Source organism: Nannospalax galili, unplaced genomic scaffold, assembly GCF_000622305.1.
Source record: "Nannospalax galili isolate Female #2095 unplaced genomic scaffold, S.galili_v1.0 scaffold100, whole genome shotgun sequence".
Classification (NCBI taxonomy): Eukaryota; Metazoa; Chordata; class Mammalia; order Rodentia; family Spalacidae; genus Nannospalax; species Nannospalax galili.
This window is the reverse complement of record NW_008352891.1, coordinates 3,782,018-3,790,657: the sequence shown is the minus strand read 5'-3', so window position 1 is coordinate 3,790,657 and position 8,640 is coordinate 3,782,018.

Below are 8,640 nucleotides of genomic sequence, written 5' to 3'. Positions count from 1 at the left end.
TTGAATTTTAAATCGTTCTTAATAATGAGGTCTTAAGTTGTTTTTTTTTTTCTTTCTGGGGTATTAATGATGAACAGTATTTAATTCTCTACTTGAAGAAAATCCTTGAGGTGTGGCCGACTGGGGAGATAGCTCAAGTGGTAATGTGCTTGCTATTCAAGCATGAGGCCAGAGTTTGATCCCTAGCATCCAAGTAAAAAGCCTGGTGGGGTAAGGTGGCGTGCACTGTAAACCCAGTGCTGGGAGATGGAGACAGATGGGTGGGTCCCTGGGACTGGTTAGCCAGCCAGCATAGTTGAATCCATACACCCCAGGTCCCAGTGTGAGATTCTCAATACAGAAGGCAGATTGTACCTAAGGAGGAGGAACATCCAAGGTTGTCCTGGTTTCCATACATGTGCCTGCATGTGCATGTGCACCCATACAAGGACCTGTACATACACTGTGTAGGCATGTACACAGAATTCTTAAAACTATAAACTTAAGGCTAACGGAAATAAACATCTTTTCTGATGTTTCAATTCACATGAGTATAATACCAGCTCTGTTTATCCCTGGAAGGGCTAGAAGAGATGATAAGAAGAAAGTGCCCTTTCTGTGAAAGATAATGCATGTGGCCCTTGCCCAGCCCCCAATGGAATTGTCAAGGAGAGACAAGAAGTCTCTTCTCTGGCCCGGTATGATGGAGGAGACTGGAGGTTCAGGAAGTTTTATCACATAGTACCTCCAAGGTCCTGGCCCCTCATCAGTGCTTACCATGTGGGGTTGCCTTACTACACACCCACTGCCCTTCTCTTTTGGACTTTTGTCCCGTGTTGGTTTTGATTTTGGAGGAATCTGTAAAAGCCCTTGACTAGTTCAATCACTGAAGCTGAGGACGGTCATAGTTCAATCACTGAAGCTGAGGACGGTCACAGTTCCTGTTAATATTGTGTTCCAATAATGGCCAGAGGCTTCCTACAGGTTTGCTGCTTTGGCAGTAGTGTTTGTTTATGGGATGAATGGAAGAGTTTTGGTCCCTAAATGCCAAAGACACAGCTGCACAAGAACCGAGACTGAATTCCTCACGAAGTCCGAAGCCGAGCAGTTCTTTGGGTGTCTGTAGAATGAGCACATCTTATACAGTAGAACATACTCTTGTATGGTTGAACATCCCTGCAGATTAATTCCACCTAACTGCAGTGTCTAGGCTTCTTTTATCTAAAATAAAAATCAGAATAAACTTGATTGCTCTCCACTTTGTTTTCTGAGGCAAGGTCTTGCTGTTATCTGAAGCTCGCTGATTCTGGCTAGGCAGCTTGCCCTGGGGAATCTCCCGTTTCTGCCTCCTAAGTGCTGGAATTACAGGCGGCCACCACACCTTACCTGGCTTTTATGTGGATTCTGGGAATCAGAACTCTGGTCTCTCACTTGTGTGGCAAGCATTTTATCTACTGAGTCATCTTCCTGGCCCCTGTCTGTCCTTGAGACAGGGTCTCATGTAGCCTAGGTTGGCCTGGAATTTGCTGTATAGTCAAGGATGATCTGGAACTTCTGATCCTCTTATCTCACCTCCCCTAGTGCTGGGATTTCAGATGTGTCACCACCTGCCCAATTATGTGATGCTGGGGATTGAACCCAGGGCTTTGTGCATGCTAGACACTACCAACGGAGATACATCTCTGGTGCTGCCTTTACATTTCCAACCCCTCTTTCAGCTCTGGAGCATCAGTGGTGGTAGTTGGTGTCACTTATGTAAGCCAGACATTGGGCTTGGCCTCTGAAGGAAAGCAGAATATGATCCGACAAGCTGACCCTGGAAGTCAGTGGAAGCCAATGGCCACTGGGGGGCACAGTTGGTTTTGGTTTGGCAGCACAGCCTTTAAAAACAGCCTTTGACAAAGGCCTGTCTCCCCGTAGCTGGGCTTGGAGACCAGCCAGCTTGCAGGCTGGACTTGTGTGGAAGTGGGGGAGTTCCTTAAGGTGACTCTGTGCTGAGGTCCCTCGGATTGGCTCAGTCTGAGGTCCAAATTGTTAGCTGGTTTTGGAGGCAGAGGTGTCTGGATGTTCAGGTTTACAGTCCATTCTTTTCTGTGGTTCTCCAGGTCTAGTCTCTAAGCTTGGAGTATCAGGGGAGTGAATTAGAAATACAATTGTTGAGGCCCTTACGTACTGAATCAACCATGTGCCTCGGCCTCCATCATCCTTTTTAAAAAGGCCTCTGGGTTTCTGGTGCATGCACATGGCTGTAGATGATGCAGCCTAGGCCTTTGTCATTTTGTGTGGCAGCAGCTCACATCTGCCCAGGACTCACACCTGCCCCACCTCCCACCCCGGGAAGCCTTTTGCAAAGAATATCTCACCTTCTTTTATAAAGGACCTTGGAAACCCAGCACAGGTGCTCCCTTGAGTCACCCAGAGTCTTGTGACTGTGATACAGGGTGCCCAGCCCAAGCCCCCTTCCCACAGGCCTGGGAGGAGATGGGAGGCCTGGCAGCCTGGGCGGAGTGAAAGCACAGCGAACAGGGCAGAGCTGGCTGTGTCTGGATTTCTAATGGTCCCTTCCTCCCCAAAATGGTTGGGGGCCTCGAGGTGCCTGTCCTGGTGCCAGCGATCTTTTCACTGGTGCAGGAAGTCCATTCAGCCTGCATTGCTTTTAATGAGTTTTGCAAGCAAGTGGCCTCTTCCTGTGACTCACTCTGCCTTTTGTGCACCGGAGATTGTGGTTTGAAGTTTCACTTTGGAAAGTAACCACCACTTCTGCTGCTTTCTCTTGCTGCTGGAACCCGAACAAGTCACATTCATTTTGTAACAAAGAAATGTAAATGGAGGCGCAGCCAGTCATATTTCTGCCCTGATTGTAAAAACATCCTTTTCCGAGATGGATGACAGAGCCAAGCTGAGAAGAAATGGTTTATATTTTCAAGTTACACATTCATTTCAGGACTTTGCATTTTTCCTTCCAGAATCGCTCTGCAGTTTCACTTTTGTTCTTTGTCTTTGATTCATTTTTTAGGGCTATCTTAAACACATAGTGTTTGTTGGTTGGCTGAACCTCTACTTGATTTAAAGTGACTTAGTTCTGACCAGTTTGGGTTCTTGCTGTCAGCACAGCTAGAATGATGCTAATAGAATTTATTGAACAACAAATTGTTTTTCATCTGGACCTTCCCTGGTGATCAGTTCATTAGCCCTGCTTTTGTGAATTTCTTAGGATTAAACCAGTATGGGTTAAGTGGACAAATACGAAGAGCAGTTACCCCCTTAAATCTAAACAGAGTCATCTTCGAAATGTTGCAGGATTGAACCAAATATAGTAATGATAATTATTATATTACTACTACTACTACTACTATTACTACTACTGGTTTGAGACAGGGTCTTATGTATCCCAGGCTGGCCTGAAACTGGAACTTGTTGGGATTATAGGTATACATCTCATTTTATGTGGTGCTGGGAATTGAACCCAGGGCCTCATGCACGGTAAGCAAATACTCAACCAGCTAAGCTATAGCCCCAACCTCAAATATTTTTTTAATTGAGACAGGGTCTTATGTATCCCAGGCTGGCCTGAAACTGGAACTTGTTGGGATTATAGGTATACATCTCATTTTATGTGGTGCTGGGAATTGAACCCAGGGCCTCATGCACGGTAAGCAAATACTCAACCAGCTAAGCTATAGCCCCAACCTCAAATATTTTTTTAGATTGATTTGTTTTTAATGTGTATGAATGTTTTGCCTGTCTGTATGCATGTGTGCCCTGTGCATGCAGTGCCCATGCAGGCCAGAAGAGGGTGTCATATCATACCCTGGTACTGAAGTTACAATTAGTTATAAACCTTCATATGGGTATTGGGAACCAAACTCCAGTCCTCTGCAAGAGCAGCAAATGTGTTTAACTGCTGAGGCATCTCTCCAGCACCTCCAATTTTTAAAATATAATTCTTTTTAAATATGTACATATGCAGTCTCCTGCAATAATAAAGCCCAAATGCATTTAAATTAAGTGCAGATAAGACTGCAGTGCTCAGAGTTCCAATTAGCATTAATGTTATGTAGTGGAAAATGTTGATGTGAGCTTGTGAAATAATGCTGGGTTTGGGTTTATAATAGATGCATTTGTGTTTGACATTTCATTTCTCCAGTTGATTCAACTTTTGTGCACAATGAACTGCCATTTAAACAATCCTTGTCATTAACACTGACTTCTACAAGATGCAGGAATGAAAAGTCTTGTTTACATCCACACCTGTTCATTGATTAACTGTTACAAATTTTCTTCTGGTTTCTGGAAGCTAGGGCCTTGTACATGTGAGGCAGGCCTGCGGCCACTGAGCTACAAACAGTCTCAATCAGTCATCTTAGCATAAGTGGATGGATGTGACCCTGGCTTGGATACAGGGCTTTAAAATTCTTTGTGTGTGTATGTAGGTATATGTGTACCTGTGTTCATATGTGTGGGCATGAGTGCACACCTGCTGTGGTGTGTGTGTGTGGAGGTCAAAGGACAACCTTGGGTGTCAGTCCTCACTTTCCACCGAGTTTGAGATAGGGTCTCTTATTGTTTGCTGCTGTGTGTACCAGGCTGGGTAGTCTGTGAACTTGTGGGGATTCTTTGGTCTCTGCTGCCCGTCTCACTGTAGGAGGATTGCAGGTGTGATATTGCATCTGGCTTTACATGGACACTAGAGAACTGGACCTAGGTTCTCATAACTCTGCAGCAAATGCTTTATCCACTGAGCCAGCAACTACAGTCAGCAGTGTTTTCTTTTGTTGTTGTTTTTGTTTTTGACAAGGTCTTGCTATGTGGCTCAGGCTACATGTTAACTCACGGTCCTCTTGCCCCAGCTTCCTGAATGCTGGGAATGAAGATGTTTGGGCTTATCTGTAGATTGTGTTACCCACACATTGTCTGAATTTTTTAAGTGTTTATAGAACCTTGGTTTAGACTTACATGACCACTGAACTTAAACTACCAGCATACCCAAGGGTAGGGTTTGGATGTGTGTCTCTCTTCTCCTGCAGGACTGACAGATGGGTGGGGGCATAATGGCAGCCAAACTGGACCCATGCATCAGCTAGTGCTCCAAATCCTGACCTTCCTGGCCAACTGAACTAGCCTCAGTATCTATATGAAACTGAACAGGGATTTTTAAATGCCTTCTTTCACCTTCAAGCTGGAGAGTTCCTCCTTCCTCTGACACCATGAAGATGAGCAAGGCCTTCCCAGTTAGTCTTAAAACTCATAGCAAAACTCATAGCAGTATGCCCTAATTAGTTTTAATTGCCAACTTGACAGCCTAGAGTTACCTGAGAGGAAAATCTTGAGTGAGGAATTTCCTAGATCAGATTGGCCATTGGGCATGTCTATGGGGCAGGGGTGGTGGGGAGGGGGCATCTTTATTGTTAATTGATGCAGGAAGCCCCAGCCCATTGTGGGCCTGGATTGTAGAGCATGAGCCTGAGTGGTTCAGAGAGTGAGTCTTCAAGTAGTGATCTTCCATGGTTTCTGTTTCTCTTGCTTGAGTTCCTGCCCTGACTTCACCCCGTGATGGATGGTGACCTAGACATGCAAGCCAAATAAATCCTTTCTTATGTTTCTTTTGGTCAGAGTGTTTTTTCACATCAACAGAAAGGAAACTAGAACACAGGCCATAGTGATCTGGTACCTAGGAGTGAGCAGCACCTTTCATGCCTGATGGGCCTGTACCCAGGTCCTATACGCAAAGGAGGGTGGGGGAACTCACCCGTGCACCTGCTTGATGCTTGTTAACAAGGTAGATAGTCTAACAGGTTAAAGGTAGTGATTGGGGCCTAGGCACATAATTTAGTGGTAGAGCACTTGCCTAGCATGTATAGGGTTCTGGGTTCCATTTCCACACTTATCAGAAAAAAAAGAATGCATGGGAAATTCTATCTCTGGGAGCCGTAGCTATTTTAAATCTTCCTCTATGGTTTTACATTCTTTGGAAGCCAGCTGGTGTGTGGATTTTAGAATGGAAAGCAGCTTTCTCTAGTCTTGGAATCTGACCTGGTTACCTCTCATTCCCATGAATACCTGGAGGAGGAACTGGGGGATGGGCTAGCCAAGCAGCCTCAAAATCAGATTGTTAGGGTTTGTCCTGATACAGTGAAGTCTCTGGAGATGAGATCTTGAGATGACTGGGACCTCCAGTGGCATCCATCTCACCTGCACAATCACCTTCTCTATCCCCACGACACCAAGCTGGTTAGAAAGCTCCAGATCATGGGGTGCAGGGAAAGGGATCTGAGACATTCTTAGTATCTGTGGGGAGGAAGAAGAAGGCAACCAATCTTGACTTTAACCTTGGGGGAGACCTCACTTGTATCATAATTCTCAGCAACAACAGCAGCGATCAGCATCATTTTTCAGCAGTGTGAAACCACCAATGAATGTCCAGCACTTGAGATGTGATCTGAAGTGTCACTGTAAAGTGTATGACAGTGTGAGCAATAAGAGAGAGAAATTGTCCTTCAGGGAGTCATGTCATGCTTGTGGATAAAATATGACTTTTTGAGGTACTTGAAATGACTCAAAGTGCAGTCACATGACCATGGAAGTGAAATGGACAGTACTGGGGCAAGAGCCATACTATGTGTACACTACACGAACCAGCCTGCAGCGTGCACCAGAGAGGCACCCAGGTCAAGGAGAGGCTACAGAGAGAGCAGCCTTGAGGAAGACTAGAAACTGTCCACATATTCCTTGGGGCTGAATCACTGCGTGCACCACAGTGTGTGTGCTTTTCAAAAAGAGCAGAGAAAGAAACGTGCATTTTGGAAACTGGGCTAAACATTTCCTGTTTTGACTAAGAACAAATGCAAACCAGATCCATTCCTCTCAGTAGGCAAAGCTCACTCCTTTTGGTTCAGTAGTATCTCTAACTGCCCAACTGTGTTTGTGGTGGGGAGTAGAGCCCATATAGTGGAACTTCCCATCAAATACACCATCTTCCTGGAAGCTGCTCCAGGGAGCCACAAAAGCAGCTGATTAGACACCAGCATGTGAGCCCAGGTGAGGACTGGAACACCGCTTCCTTCTCCTGCCCTCTGTTCTTTGTCACTGATCGCTTAGCAGTAGAGTGGCAGTACAAAGTGATAAGTCATGTTCAACTACTGAGTCCCCATGGGTTAGCATCTTGATGGCAGTGGGAACTGGTTCTGGGGTTCCTGTGTACTAGAGGGCAGGGATGGAGTTCAGAGTCCCTGAGGAGGTGTGGCTGAGGTGGCTGGTGGTCCTCCCAGGGTTTGCTTTCTTTCTGTGGTGCAGAGTTACTGCTGAGAGGCTTCAGTTGCAGAGACTGGATTTCTCAGCAACTGCCCCTGCATTACAGGCCTCATCATTGCCTTTTGTCAATGGGACCATGAGCAGTGGTGACCGATGTTACTTATGGGCCTAAACAACAAAAGGTATAGTTTTGAACAGCTCCCATCTCTAGCTTTATTCATTAACTAGAAATAAAGGTCTGTAGGGGCAGAGTCACAAGAGGGAAGGAACTTGGGCTCTGGGTCCTTCTAGCAACTTGCCCATCCAAGATGGCCTTACTGTGAGTAGTAAGCTCCAAGTGTCCAGGTGTTCGGACAGTCAGAGCTGTGATTTGACCTTCCTAGCTGAAGTGGGAGTGAGAGAACCAAGGAAGGGAGAAGGAATCCAGACTAGAGGAGTCCTGTCTCAGTCTTGCCCAGGAGTGGTGGCTACCTAGACCTTCTCAAGTCCACATCAGTGCGGTAGGTCATCTGGAGCTTCAGATCTTCTTTGTGGTTCCTTTAGTATATCCTCAAATCTTTGGTAGCAACTTCATCCTGTATTCTGTTAGCTTTGGGAACATAAAGGGAGGCAGAAGGTGTGTGGACAGGACAATGGTCTTTCTGTCTTTTTGTTGTTGCTTTGACACAGGGTCTCCCTGCAGCCCCAGCTGGCCTGGATCTCACTATGTAGACCAGGCTGGCTTCAATCTCTCTACCTACCTTCTCCTGAGTACTGGGATTAAAGGTGTGTGCCACCATGCCCTATGGTTCAATAGCCTTCATGAGTAGTGATGAGCCAGTCAACAGGCATCTGGAGATGGCCAGCAGAACTGATCCTGGGCAGCTGTCCACACCCAGAGGGGATTCATCCACCTGGACATGCTACCACCATCGAAGAGTACCAAATATGATGAGGAAGAAATTGAAATTCCTGATATCATGAGAGAAGGGCTTTCTGTAACAGTATGGGGCTCAAGGGAAGATGTTCCCAAGCAGAATGGAGACTTATAGCCACACTCAGATTATGTACAACTTGCTACTTAACACATGAAATGGATTTAAAACAAAGTACAATGAAAGCCAGTGACCCTTTGATACTTATTTTGACTTATTCTGGGAGGCTCTAGAAACCATCTCAACTGGGTATATCATTTGGAATGTGAAGCGTGTTTAAATTGCTTACTGTAAATCTGTCATTTCCAGGTGTCCTGGGACAGGAACTCACTGGGCATACAATGTGAACAGGGCACTGTGCAGGTCCCAGCCCTGCCCCCTGTTGCGGGTTCTCCTCAGGCCAGCTGTGAAGACCCTGACCTGGATCGTGTCCCCTGCCGATTGGAGGGGGGGGCGGACAAGAGGTGTGGAGTCATGGCACAGACCCCTAGAGTCG